We start from the raw sequence: 12479 nt of genomic DNA, 5'->3' as shown, positions 1-12479 counted from the left end.
GGCCCTGGGTTCGATTCCTCAGCCCCACGTAAACAGAAAAAGCCAGAAATGGCGCTGTGGCTCAAGCGGTAGAACGTTAACCTTGAGCTGAAGAGCTGAGGGTCAGCGCCCAGGCCCAGAGTTCAGGCCTCACGACCGGACCCCCCCAAAAAAAAAATTAAAAAAATAATTTAGGCATAAACCTAACCAAGGAAGCAAAAGACCTGTACAGTGACAGATATAAACATCTGAAGATGTGGAGAGGCATAATACAGCTAATGATAGTCCCAAATGGATGGTTCCATTTATATAATATATTTAGATTGGGAAACCCCATAGAGACCTAAAGCAGACCTAAGGGCCGGAAGAGGTGGTGGAGTGGGGTGAGCTGGCAGGTGGTGGGGTACTTGGGGCCTAACTACTTAATGAGAACAGAGTTTCTTTTGGGGTGATGGAAATGTTTTGGGACTGGACAAGAGGTGTGGTTGCACAGCATTGGGAATACAATAAATGCTTTCATTTAAATTTTGAAGTGGCTGAGTTTATGCTTGGTGCTTTCCATTTTGCAAAAGAATTTTCAGAATGCCGTCTTGACCCAGTTTTGAGCCTCAGCTTGAAGCCATTGGTTCTCCTTCTTGGACAGGTCACTAAGTCCAAATGCTCAGCTACCTCCCATGTCAGGCTCTCCCCTCTGGGTCTGGATCCAGCTGTCCCGTCACCTAGAGCCAACCCTGCTCCCATGCTCCAGGGCCTGCTGAACTTGTTCACATTAGCTAATCCCAAGCCAGCTTCCGGAACCTCCCCATGCCTTTCTGAAGAAACCTCAGTACAGAGTACAGGCTCAGGCTCGGCTTCTGTCCTTAACTTGACCAGTTTCTGGATTTCCCACCTGGCCAGTGTGTCATGCTGTCATTCCCAGCAGCTGCGAGTAACCAAACTCTCCTCAACTGCACCCAGCCCTGCCCAGACAATGTGGTTACAACAGATCTCCAGGAAACACATTAACACCTTAACAAACACCTTCTGAGTACTTGTTCAATATCACGGCCTCTTACACGTTACAAACCTCTTCACTTCATCTGCATAACTTCATGGTGCGGCCTTGACAGAGGCCGGGGAAGTTGAGCAGCATGCTCTCTCTTTGAGGAGTTTTTGGAAACTTGGGTTCCCAGAGTTCATTGTGATGATGTTTTCGCTTGGAAGGGGAGTTGTTAAATTGCTTCAATTCTGAAAGAGCACTGCTCTACTCTGATCCGGAGACTGGGTGGTAAGTAATTAGAGGCCGTGTTTCTGTTTTTAAAAGGAATCTTTGCAAAGAACTTGTTCTGGGTGGATGCAAAGATGTACTTTTGAATATTTTGGGATTATGAAACTTAAAAGGGCAGTGGGTTTTTCTGGTACGATCTGTGTGTGTGTGTATGTGTGTGTGTGTGTGTGTGTGTGTGTGTGCGCGCACGCGTACACACACATGTGTGTGTATTAGAAGGCTGACAGGAGGAAATAGAACAAGGCACAGAGGTCAAAAGTGGTATAGTACCATTTTCTGAATCCATACTTGGCTAGTCTCTCTGTTATTAAATTTCTGAATTTTTATTTAAAAACATTAGCATATCATCTTGCTGAGGGATTCAAGTATCTTTAAATATGCAAGCTGTAAACCTTGGTTGGCCAGATTTTGCGTGATGTTTATTATTATTTTTTTAAAATGTGGTTCATTGAACGTGGTTTCATGAAGACTTGCCTATGATGGCGTCCACCAGGCTGGCGTGGTGTTTGTCCTTCCTTCCTTCTCCCACTCAGTACTTATTCCTATCCCATCTACTTGCTAGTTACTCATTCCTCAACTGATTGGATCATTTAATCTGTGTCAATAATACATGAGAATTGGCTTGTAAAAATGCACGCAGTCAATACTATATATTGAGCAAAAAGCTCCTGCCCTGAGTGTCCTGGATTCCTTCCCACCCAGCCCCTTGGTGCTTCCCTTCCACACAGTCTGCTATGCAAACTTCAAGACTTTCCCATGGATCTCTACTGAGCAGCTATGTGAAACACGCACTATAGTGCTTGGTGTGTAGCAAGTGCTGGGAAGGTGTTTCTGGGAAGACATTTTTATTCATAGATGTACATCATAAGATTTCCTCGTGTCAAATCCGAAATTATAATCTTTTCTGAAAATATTTTAGAAGTGGCTTTTCCTTTTGCTTTTTAAATTTATTTTTAAAAAAGTTTTTTAAAATAGTATTTGTTATTTTGCCAGTTACTCTAGAAACTTCCTTAGTCCTGCAAAAGTAATCAGTCCACTAGCTTTTATGTTAAGGAGTTCTTTGTATTTTTATGGATTAATCAAAACTACATAGACTTAAAATACCACAGTGTATGTACATGTGTGATTATATATATAATTAAAATATGAGATCGTATATGTACATGTATCATATGTAGTTATATATGTACTAATATAATTTATATTATATTTATATATAATATACAATATATTATACATTATAGTTTGTATATAAATTATATATTTATATAAAACAATGTCTTATTTGTATATATCATTATACATTACCACTTTCTCATTGCCCACAGGTTTCCTCATCTGCCCCATGGAGGTTCGTCCGTCTTGTTTTGCAGACTGTACACCTGTGATGCAGGTCAACATGGGTCTCTGGGCTCCACCTTCCTGTGACGGTCAGGTGAGTGCATGGGCTTCCTAGATTTGAGCTCAGTGCCCCGGGCTGGCAGGTGCTATGTGGGGCTTTGTTCTTCACAATGCTTGGGAGATGTTGGAAGATGTGGTGCACATTGGCTAGATCTGTTCATTCAGTGGAGGAATGCCATCACCTGCTTTCCTTTATTAGCTGGAATGATATTATAAGGAGATCCTTCTGCCTGTCAAGTGGTTAGGAAACTGGGCTCAATGTTTGATGCTTTGGTTTCATTTCCTAAATTTCAAGATAATGTATTGTTTTTCTCATCCTCAAAAATTGATCAACTATGTCTGTTCATCAATAGGAGCTCATGTATTGAAACGTATTTTCAGTGCGTCTCAATCCACTAGTATCCTTGTCCTTATGGGATTTCAAATGTCTTTAGGTCAGTGAGAGGTCTTCAAGTTGCAGCGATTTGCTCTCAGGTCTTCCTGATGTGACTGCTTTGCTGTTACATCTAAATCTCCAGCTCATCTTCCTCAATTAATTTTGCTCCACACTCGGAACCTTGCCCCACTTCTCCCAGAAGTTTTAGAGTCATCGATGAGAAGTGGCATTTCTGCTCCTCTGGTGCCAGGAATGAGTACAGCTGTGTACTCTGTCCCTGTTCTCAGCCTTTTCAGTGGAGAGACTTTGGGGAAATATAGATACGATCTACCTACCTATCAACCAAAAAATGTGAAAAACTCACATCTATACTGAACATACATAGACTTTTTTTTGGTGATGATATACAGAGGATATGTATAAATCCAACAGCATTTTATCTTAGGGACTTGAGCATGTGTGGATTTGAGGTGAGGGGGCTGGAACTGATCCCCTGTGGATACTGAGGAATAACACTGCTTTCTTCTTCCTCCATTTTTCTTTTTTTTTCTTGTGAAAATACTGTACAGAGGAGTTACAATTACATGGGCAAGATAATGCGTACATTTCTTATCAAGTATTGTAGCCTCCTCCTTTGTTTCCCCTTCCCAAACCTTCCCATCCTCCCCCCCCCGCCCTCCCACCCAATCCTCCCCCCCTCCCTGCACCAAAGTTGTAAAGTTCGTTTTTCAACATAATGACTTGTACATCTCATTGTTGCAATGGGTCCACCTGTATCCCTGTTTAAACAATTTGTTTTTCCCCTTCCCCTCCACAAATTGTACCGACATCAAATACAGTGAAAGCAGGGGTTATACTGTGGGGGAGGGTCTTCCTCCATTTTTCATGGCTTGAACTATGCCCATACCATCAGATTTTCATGAATATATTTATCTACATTATAAGCTCTTTGCACTTCCATTGAGTCTTACTGCTATTGGTGACTGTATGCTAATGCTCACAACCTGTCTTGGGTCGTTTTGATTTAAGTGACTTGCGTCATAGATACCCCTTTCTCAGGAATGGTGTTTTTGACTCTTGGATGATGTAACAGCTTGTCTTTATGCTTTATATAAGAAAGCTGGTTGTGTTGAATATATGCCAAATGAATAAAATGTGAGTTATGGAGTTTTCTTGCTTAAAGGAGTACTATTTGGACAATTGACAAAGTCTAAATAAAGTCTGCATAATGGGCATAAGCAATATCCTAAGTTTCTTACTATAATATTTATGTTGTGGTTACTTGGGAGAATGTTCTTACTTTTTTTTTTTTAATTGGTCCTGGGGGTTGAATTCAGGACCCTTTGCTCAAGGTTAATGCTTTACCACAGCTCCATTTCCAACTTTTTTTTTTGTAGTTTATTGGAGATAAGTGTCTCACAGACTTTCCTACCCAGGCTGGCTTTGAACTGTGATCCTCAGATTTCAGCCTTCTGAGCAGCTAGAATTATAGGCATTAGCCATCAGTGCCCTAGTATGAATGTTCTTATTTTTTAGGAGACCTGTTCTTCACTATTTCAGGATAAAAGGGCATGATGTCCACAGAGTATGTATCTATCTAAACATACTTGTGATAGATAGTAACATTTGCTGACTCAAGGTGAAAGTATATGGGCATTTGGATTCTTGATAGCATTCTTTGACTTTTGCATGTGTTTAAAATTACTGAAGATGAAAAGTTAGACACAGTTGTATGACTGTTCATTTCTCTTTACATATATAAATGTATATCATGCTTATTTATGTTAGCACATTTAATTTTAGGGTAACTTTGTTGTTGATAGTGAGCTATATTCTTCTATATTCTTTTCAAGTCAGTAGTAGAAGCATTTCTTATGTCTTTTGTATGTTTGTTTGATGGTTGTGAGTCTTGAACTCTGTCTGGGCCTGGGTGCTGTCTGAGCACTTCAGCTCAAGGCTAGTGCTCTACCACTTGAGCCACAACGCCACTTCCGGTTTTCTGGTGGTTAATTGAAAATAAGAGTCTCACAGATGCTCCTGCTGGGGCTGGCTTTGAACCATGATCCTCAGATCTCAGCCTCCTGAGTAGCTAGGTTTACAGGCGTGAGTCACTGGCACCCAGCCCACATTTTTTATGTCTCAAGCATGATAAAATGTGTAATATTGATGATGGATTCAGGAAATATTAAGGGAGAAAGACATAAAGGTGTTGTTTAGGAAGTAGCAAACATCCTTTGACTATACAGATTCAGAGATTGGGTCTTCTCATTTTATGTGCATGCCAACTTCTGTCCTATTGTCTTGATAATTAGCTAAGATCTTGTCCCCTTTCTTTTTCTGCTTTATTTTCTTTAAAGCCAAATGAGAACAAACAGAACTACTGTTATTTGGCATTGAGTTGCCCAAATAGATTTAGAGTGGTGATTTCAAAGCAAATAAAACGAGACAGATGCAATGGAATTTAATAACTATAATGGGCCTTGGGGTGTAACAATGTTCTTAGGCAAGTTTATAAAAACAGTTTTTTCCCCCTTGTACTCTGCCCTTAGGGACTAATGTTCTAAGAAGGGAGAATGATTTTCCAGTAAAATTAACATTGTTAGGACTTTATGTATTTTAAAGACATATTGACAGGGAGAGAGAGAGACAGAGAGAGAGAGAGAGACAGAGTGAGAGACAGAGTGAGGAGAAGGGGAGAAAGAAGGAAGAGGGAGACAGACGGACGGAAGGACACAGAGATAGAGGGCTTGTGTTCTGGGCTCATGTATCCACTCCCTGAGGACTTGTGTTCTTATCCTCCAACCTGAGGGGAAGGGAATGCAAGCTCTTTCGTGGTTGGAGCTTCTAAATCTTAAGGCTATTATCTTTCTTAACAGTTTGTGAGTTTCCCTTAAGAGTGAAAGGATCCCTGGAAGATGTGAAGCTAGCCTTTCTCATTGGGAGGGCAGCCCATAGCCCATAAATGAGTGGTCTCCAAAGCTTGTTTCTCAGGCAATAGCTTGCAGTGAAGCACTGCACGTACCACGGGAACATACTTATGAGGGTCTCATGACCCAGCTGTCAGACCACCTTATGCATGACCGCTGACCCTGACACCCACTCCACTGCTCTGCAGCAGTGGCTCCCAACCAGGCCAGGAAAGGCTAGTTTCTAAAGGCCCTGCTGGCCCTTGGTACCTGATGCCATCCTGGCACAAACTTACTCTTTGTGTAGCTCTTCTCACCTTGCTCCTGGACCAAGGTCATGCATGGTTCTTCTTAGCTAACCAATATAGAACCTATTCTTCAGGTAGCATCTAAAACCACCAACCACCTGATGCGCGTTCCACTTTGCTCCATTTCCCCACATTAACGCCACCTCCAAAGGGTTCTTGCAATGCATTCTCCATTGCCTCACTTTCTGACTTCTGCCTCCAATTCTTGAAATCCAGAATCCAGTTCCCATTTGTGTCTGTGTCTAATGGACACCTCTTCTCTGCTGGCTTATCTCCTGCCCGTCATTGGCTTTCTTGATTGCTTGCAACTGGAGCTTGCCTTTTCCTTCTTAGTCTCATTCTGTGATCAACTTACCTGCCTAATGGCGTGAGGTCATCTTGGTGGAATACAGTTTGGTAGTTGAGTTAGCCATCCTCATAGATCCTTTGAGGAGACCCAGCAAGGTCACCTGGGAGGATCCAGGGATGTGTAGCAGTGTTCGTTAGAAATGGTGACCACACCCCAAATCTGGGAGGTGCTGATCTTCCTCCCTCCCCCAATTCCCTCACATATGCACTGAGTAGGGTGTGCACACCGATAGGTGGTGGTAAGAGGCCAGGGTGGGGAGCTGTCTCTGTAGCTCTCAAACATTAATGTCCACAGTCAGCTCTAAGTGCTGTCTACCTTTGGCTTTGAGTCAGATATAATAAAGCAACATCAACCATTAGGAGTAATGCTTTTTAACTTCTGTTGTAAGGCTCACAAAAGATGTTTGCTATCCTTGACTGGTGTCAGCTGCAATAAATATAATCTTTGGAAACGCATAGATGAAATTGCTTTAATCATGACTTTCATTTGTTTTCAGTCCTTTGTTCTCCTGGGCACAGAGCAGAGTCCCTGGCCCTCGGCTGTGTGAGGCGCCCGAGCCTTACTGGCTCCGGCTTTAGGACTCTTCAGTGGATGTCTCTGGTTTATTTGAAATGTGTAATGGAGGACCTTGGACTGTCCATGTCCATGTCTTGGAACTTCACTAGTAGAGAGTTTATTTGTCCTGGAGAAATGGCCCCTACCTCTATTTCTGACTATGTTCTCATAGGGAATAAAGTCAAGAGGGGACTTGGCCCTGGCTTTCTTCAGACGCAGTTGCTGAGACCTGGAAGTGGATAGCACTGACTTCTTTCCTACCTCTTCTCATCACCACAGACCTCCCTCCTCTCCCTGGGCCACTCCAGAGCTACTGCAGTGGGAAAATTGTTGACTCGAAGCATTGGAGGCATCCTTGGAGGCCATCCAGTCCAATGGCTCCGTATAATAAATAAACCAAATCAGGATGAGCTGACGGGACTTGGAAAATGTTGCCATGTTGTGGGAAAACGTGCCATATTGCCATCACTGGTTCTTTTCCACCTTACCCACTTGCTCAGACATTTTCCCAAGTGGGACTCTTGGTTACTTTCTCATGCATTCCAGAGTGGAAGAATTTGACCACCGAGCATGCATTCCTGCATTCATTCAAGCAGTATTTAAGGAAGGCCCTCTTTAGGTCAGGTACTTTCTAGGTATTTGGAAGACAATGATAAACCACACAGATGCAATATGGCGCTGGTGAACCTTCAGGGTTGCTGCAACAAGCAGATTTGGAGTTGTTCAGTCAATGTTGATGAAGTTACAATGGGAAAGCTTGGGGTACCTGAACTCTTGACTGAAGGGAGACAGGGTTGGGCTGGGGGATCCTGAACTAATTCCAACTAGAAGGGAGATCACATGGAGAAGCCAAGGTTCAGTGGGTGTCCACCCTGTCTAGCCTCTGGGGTACACTTACTTGAGAGACCTTGGTGGTCATACCCCGCTTGTCTCTGTAGCCTCACCTCTCTGAACTACCTGTGAATACAGTCTTTGTCTACACTTTCTTCTATTTTCACACCTTCACACCCAGTGCCTTTCTACTGGAAATGCAAACTGCTTTCAGTTCCACTCATGCTTTAGGGCTCAGCTTACATTTGAGTTCCCCTAGAGCGATACGGCTCTTCTCCTGTGTGACCTCATAACATCCTGCACGTGCCACCGTCGATTTTACCACCTTTAATGTGGCTGTCTGAGTGTCCCATTTGTTCCTCGCTGGGTCTTTGTGGAGGTCCAATTTGTGCCTTGTCTTAGTATTCCTAATGATGCCTTGAATGTAACAGTTCTATTACACATTTGTCATATCAACAGATGAAGAAATGGAGGTCTCTTGACCTTAGTCCAGTTTTCCTTTCTTCCTTCCTTTCCTTGTTTTTACCTGTGTCTCCATCCATCCGTTTAACCCTCTACCTGCCCATCCCTCCATTCATCATGCATTCATTCATTCATTCGATCAAATAGATGTCTTTGAGAATCTCCTCTGAGCTTGACCCGGAACTGAATGGGCAATTGGACAATTATTCTGTGGTAATTGTTATTAAAGGGCGTTAAACAACAGGCTTTAATAGCAGTCACTCAATCTGTCTAGAGTAATCAGGACATCTTCTTTCAGGATGTGCTGTTTGAGCTGAGTCTTTAGAGACCGAGGCCTTTGTTAGGCAGAAAGGGGAAAGGAAGAGCCTGTGCTGGAGGTTTGAGTTTGTGTAGAGAAAGATCTTGGGCAGTGGAGAGAATGTAGGATGGAGTGAATGTGGGGAATGAGGCTGAGCGGAGGGGAGAATGGAGGGTAGGGAAGGGCAGTTAAGAGGAGTACAGGGAGCAAAGGCTAGGTAGAATATGCTTTTGCTTGCCACTGTGAACAATTCAGTCTTTATTAGGCAAGAGGAATCCTACTGGAGTGTGTATGCAGGGCATGTCCCTCGGATTTGAAGGACACCTACACTATCCTCCTTCCTCATAGGAGGAAGTCCTGGGCCTGTGGTGCTCAGGGCTGTGATTTCTCTATGCTTCTATTCCGCTTCTCTTTCAGCGGATGCTGAGCACATAAGCCATGGCTTGTACCGGGGGACATGAATACACCAGGAGAGAAGAAAGGTGTGGGGTACAGTCACCTGCAGGCATTTGTCACCTTTCCCTCTGTGGAAGTGGCACCTTTGGGACAATAGTAATTACCAGCCATTTTGCTACTAATTTGTTGCCTCATGTTCCATAATAATCCCAACTAGCCAGAAAATGTGTTGTTTGGCACCGATTTAAGATGTGCTGACTGGATTTTCCTATGTTAGAGACGAGGACTCATTCTTCCTGGGATCCTCTTGTTTTGGTAAAAACATTGGGGAATCCTTGCTGACAGGTGAGGAGAGCATTGAACTTGACAGCAACAATTACAGAATGGAGCTTCCATTAGGGCAACCTCAAGTCATTGAAAGGCTTCAGCTACATAATTAATCAGGCCAGCTAAAATGGTACATCCCTGTAAGAATATTTATACTGAAAACTCACAGTTCGACCAAGATCTCCATCACAGGCTCTGCTGACATAAGGAATCTTAAACCTTGTCTTTGACAAGGAAGTATTTTGGGGTCTTGTCTTGGCAGCCTCCATACGATTCCTCTCACAGATGCTCCTTGGATTTGTGGGTTATTAAAGATTGACAGTAGATTGGAGATGAACCATTCAATTGTTTCCATATCTGATTGAACCACAGAATCTGCTGGAAGATCTTAGAAATTTCTGGCTGTGTGTGTGTGTGTGTGTGTGTGTGTGTGTGTGTGTGTGTGTGTGTGTGTGTGTGTGTGTGTGTGTGTGTGTGTGTGTGTGTGTGTGTGTGTGTGTGTGTGTGTGTGTGTGTGTGTGTGTGTGTGTGTGTGTGTGTGTGTGTGTGTGGTGTCCTGGGGCCTGAACTCAGAGCCTGGGAGGTTATCTCTGAGCTGCTTTTGCTCAAGGCTAGTGCTCAACCACTGAAGCTACGGTTCTCCTTCTGGATCTCTTGGTAATTAATCGAAGATTGGAATCTCACAGACTTTCCTGCCTGGGTTGGCTTTGAACCATGATCTTCACATTTCAGCCTCTTGAGGAGCTAGAATGACAAACCTAAGCCTCTGGCACTGGCAGAAATTTCTGGATTTTTATGTGCTACTGGAAGAAGCATGATTCAGGAGCAATACTTAAGTATGCAGGTTACTCTCCCACTCATGAGAACTGCTCATCTTGTTTTAAGTCCATGATCTATAAGGTAGAAGTCAGTTGGGAGAGTGAACTAACCTTGAAGCCCCTATCTCTCCCAGGGGCTCTAAGAGTCAGCAGACAATGAATCTTTATTTATTTATTTTTATCAGTTGTGGGGCTTGAACTCTGGACCTGGGCACTCTGGGCCTGGGCGCTGTCTCTGAGCTCTTCGGCGGAAGGCGAGTGCTCTACCACTTGAGCCACAGTTCCATTTCTACTGTTCTGGTGGTTTATTAGAGATAAGAGTCTTATAGACCTGCCTAGGCTGGCTTTGAACTGCGATCCTCAGATCTCAGCCTCCTGAGTAGGTAGGATTATAGGTGTGAGCCATCGGTGCCTGGCTTAATGAATCTTTATTTAAAAAGATTTTTTTTGGACAATACTGGGGATTCAACTCAGCCTTGCAACTTGCTAGGCAGGTACTCTACCACTAAGCCCCTTTTTGCATTGGTTTTTCTTTCTTTCTTTCTTTCTTTTCTTGCCAGTCTTGGGGCTTGAACTCAGGACATGGGCACTGTCCCTGAGCTTCTTTTGCTCAAGGCTAGCACTCTACCACTAAGTCATCTTCCCAGCCCGATGCATTGGTTATTTGAGGTAGGGTCTTGCTTTATGTGCAGGCTGGCCTGGGCTCTCATTCCCCACGTCCCTGGGGGTGAGATGTGTGATGCGCTATATTCATCCATGTCCTGAGGGATAGGAGGTGTGACACCTTATATTCATCCATTGGTTGAGGTGACTTCTTATAAACTATTCCTTGCCTGGCCTGGCTTGAACCACTGCTGCCGCCCTTCCCCATCACCTGTCCTCTCTTCTTATAAGGGGTCATATGCAAATGCCATTCACCAACCCACACTTATTTCTGGAGCGTCAGACTCACATGTACAGACCTGCACTTGGTACATCAAATGGGCCCTTAGCTTCACAAGGCTACACAGAGCTCCGCTTTCCCCCTTCCTCTGTTCTCCTTGCTCCTGTGCTGGAGTCCAAGGGGCTGCTTTTCATCCAGCACCCTCTCCAGACTCTTCATTTCATCACAAATGGATCCTGCTGATGTCATACTATTCAATAGACCTGAAGCTCTATTTCTGTCTCTGGTACCATGTTTCACTCCCAGGCCCTCCATACCTCTCCTGATACCGGCATCCTGGTGAGTCTCCTTCCCACCACGCTGTCTCTGTTTCTCTCCTTCCAAGCCAGCATCCTCACTGTTCCTAGAGCGATTACTATGGCTTAGATGTGGCTTGTCCCTCAAGGGCTTGTGCATTGTAAGCTTGAGCCTGCGGTCTCATTCATGTTGTGGCTTTAGGGTAAAGTGATTGGGCCACTGGATTGCCTAGGAAGGAAGGAGTGAAGTTCTTGGGGATCCTAGTCAGATCTTGCAAGAAGGTGGCTGGTCCCTCTCTCATGTCTGGCCTCTCACCTCACCTTGCACGCCATCTCTGGTGGGAAGAAGGCAAAGGTTCCTGTCCATCAGTGGGTGCCATGAAGTTAGGACCTATAGCTTTTTTTTTTGTCAGTCGTGGGGCCTGAACTCTGGGCCTGGGCGCTGTCCCTCAGCTCTTCAGCTCAAGGCTAGCGCTCTACCACTGAGCCACCCTCCCAGCCCCCCTATAGCTTTTTAATCTGTGAGCCAAATAAATACCTTTTCTTTAAAAAGTACCTGACCTCAGGCATTTTGGTATAATATAGAAAATGAACCACTTCGGTGATCTTTTAAACATCGGATCGCAGTGACCCTCCAGCTTCCAGCCCTCCAGAAGTTCTGCATGGCCTTCAAGACACAGCCCAAGTCCTTCAGGGGGTGCTCAGGACTTTTAAGTTTGTTATTTTCTGCCATTCCCTGGACGGTGGTACTGTTACTATTCTAGAGCATTACTGTTCTAAAGTGTTATCATTCCAGAGAGTTGTAGAGAACCACCCTGTTCCTTGGTGTCTCGGGGCATTTTTCATAGGAAATTCCCACTATAGTTTTGAAACATCATCATGTTGTTTCTCCCCGTGTATCCACCAGAGCCCCTAAAGCATGCTTTAGCTCAACTCTGTTCCCCTGAAACTTTGGCGTACCTGACCAGGTTGTGGTCCCCACTTTATATACACCACCCCAGCCGGTCCACACCTCCTTCCTTAAGAT

The 12479-nt window shown here is 44.1% G+C and overlaps 1 protein-coding gene across 2 annotated transcripts in view; it reads left to right on the top strand.

Annotated features, from left to right (window-relative positions):
* Positions 1 to 2600: 2600 nt before the first annotated feature.
* Runx1 (RUNX family transcription factor 1) overlaps positions 2601 to 12479 on the top strand; it is an 803982-nt gene continuing 794103 nt past the window's right edge. The window contains exon 1 of one of the 2 annotated variants that reach the window (XM_070030636.1): positions 2601 to 2681. The gene's annotated coding sequence lies outside the window, so the exon portion shown is untranslated. The remainder of the gene's footprint in view (positions 2682 to 12479) is intronic. The other variant, XM_070030638.1, reaches the window with a different exon arrangement.

This window comes from Dipodomys merriami, unplaced genomic scaffold (genome assembly GCF_024711535.1).
Source record: "Dipodomys merriami isolate MVZ:Mamm:240054 unplaced genomic scaffold, mDipMer1.0.p SCAF_2, whole genome shotgun sequence".
Taxonomy (NCBI): domain Eukaryota; kingdom Metazoa; phylum Chordata; class Mammalia; order Rodentia; family Heteromyidae; genus Dipodomys; species Dipodomys merriami.
Note: the sequence above shows the minus strand (reverse complement) of the source record. Positions and strands in the feature narration are given on the sequence as shown.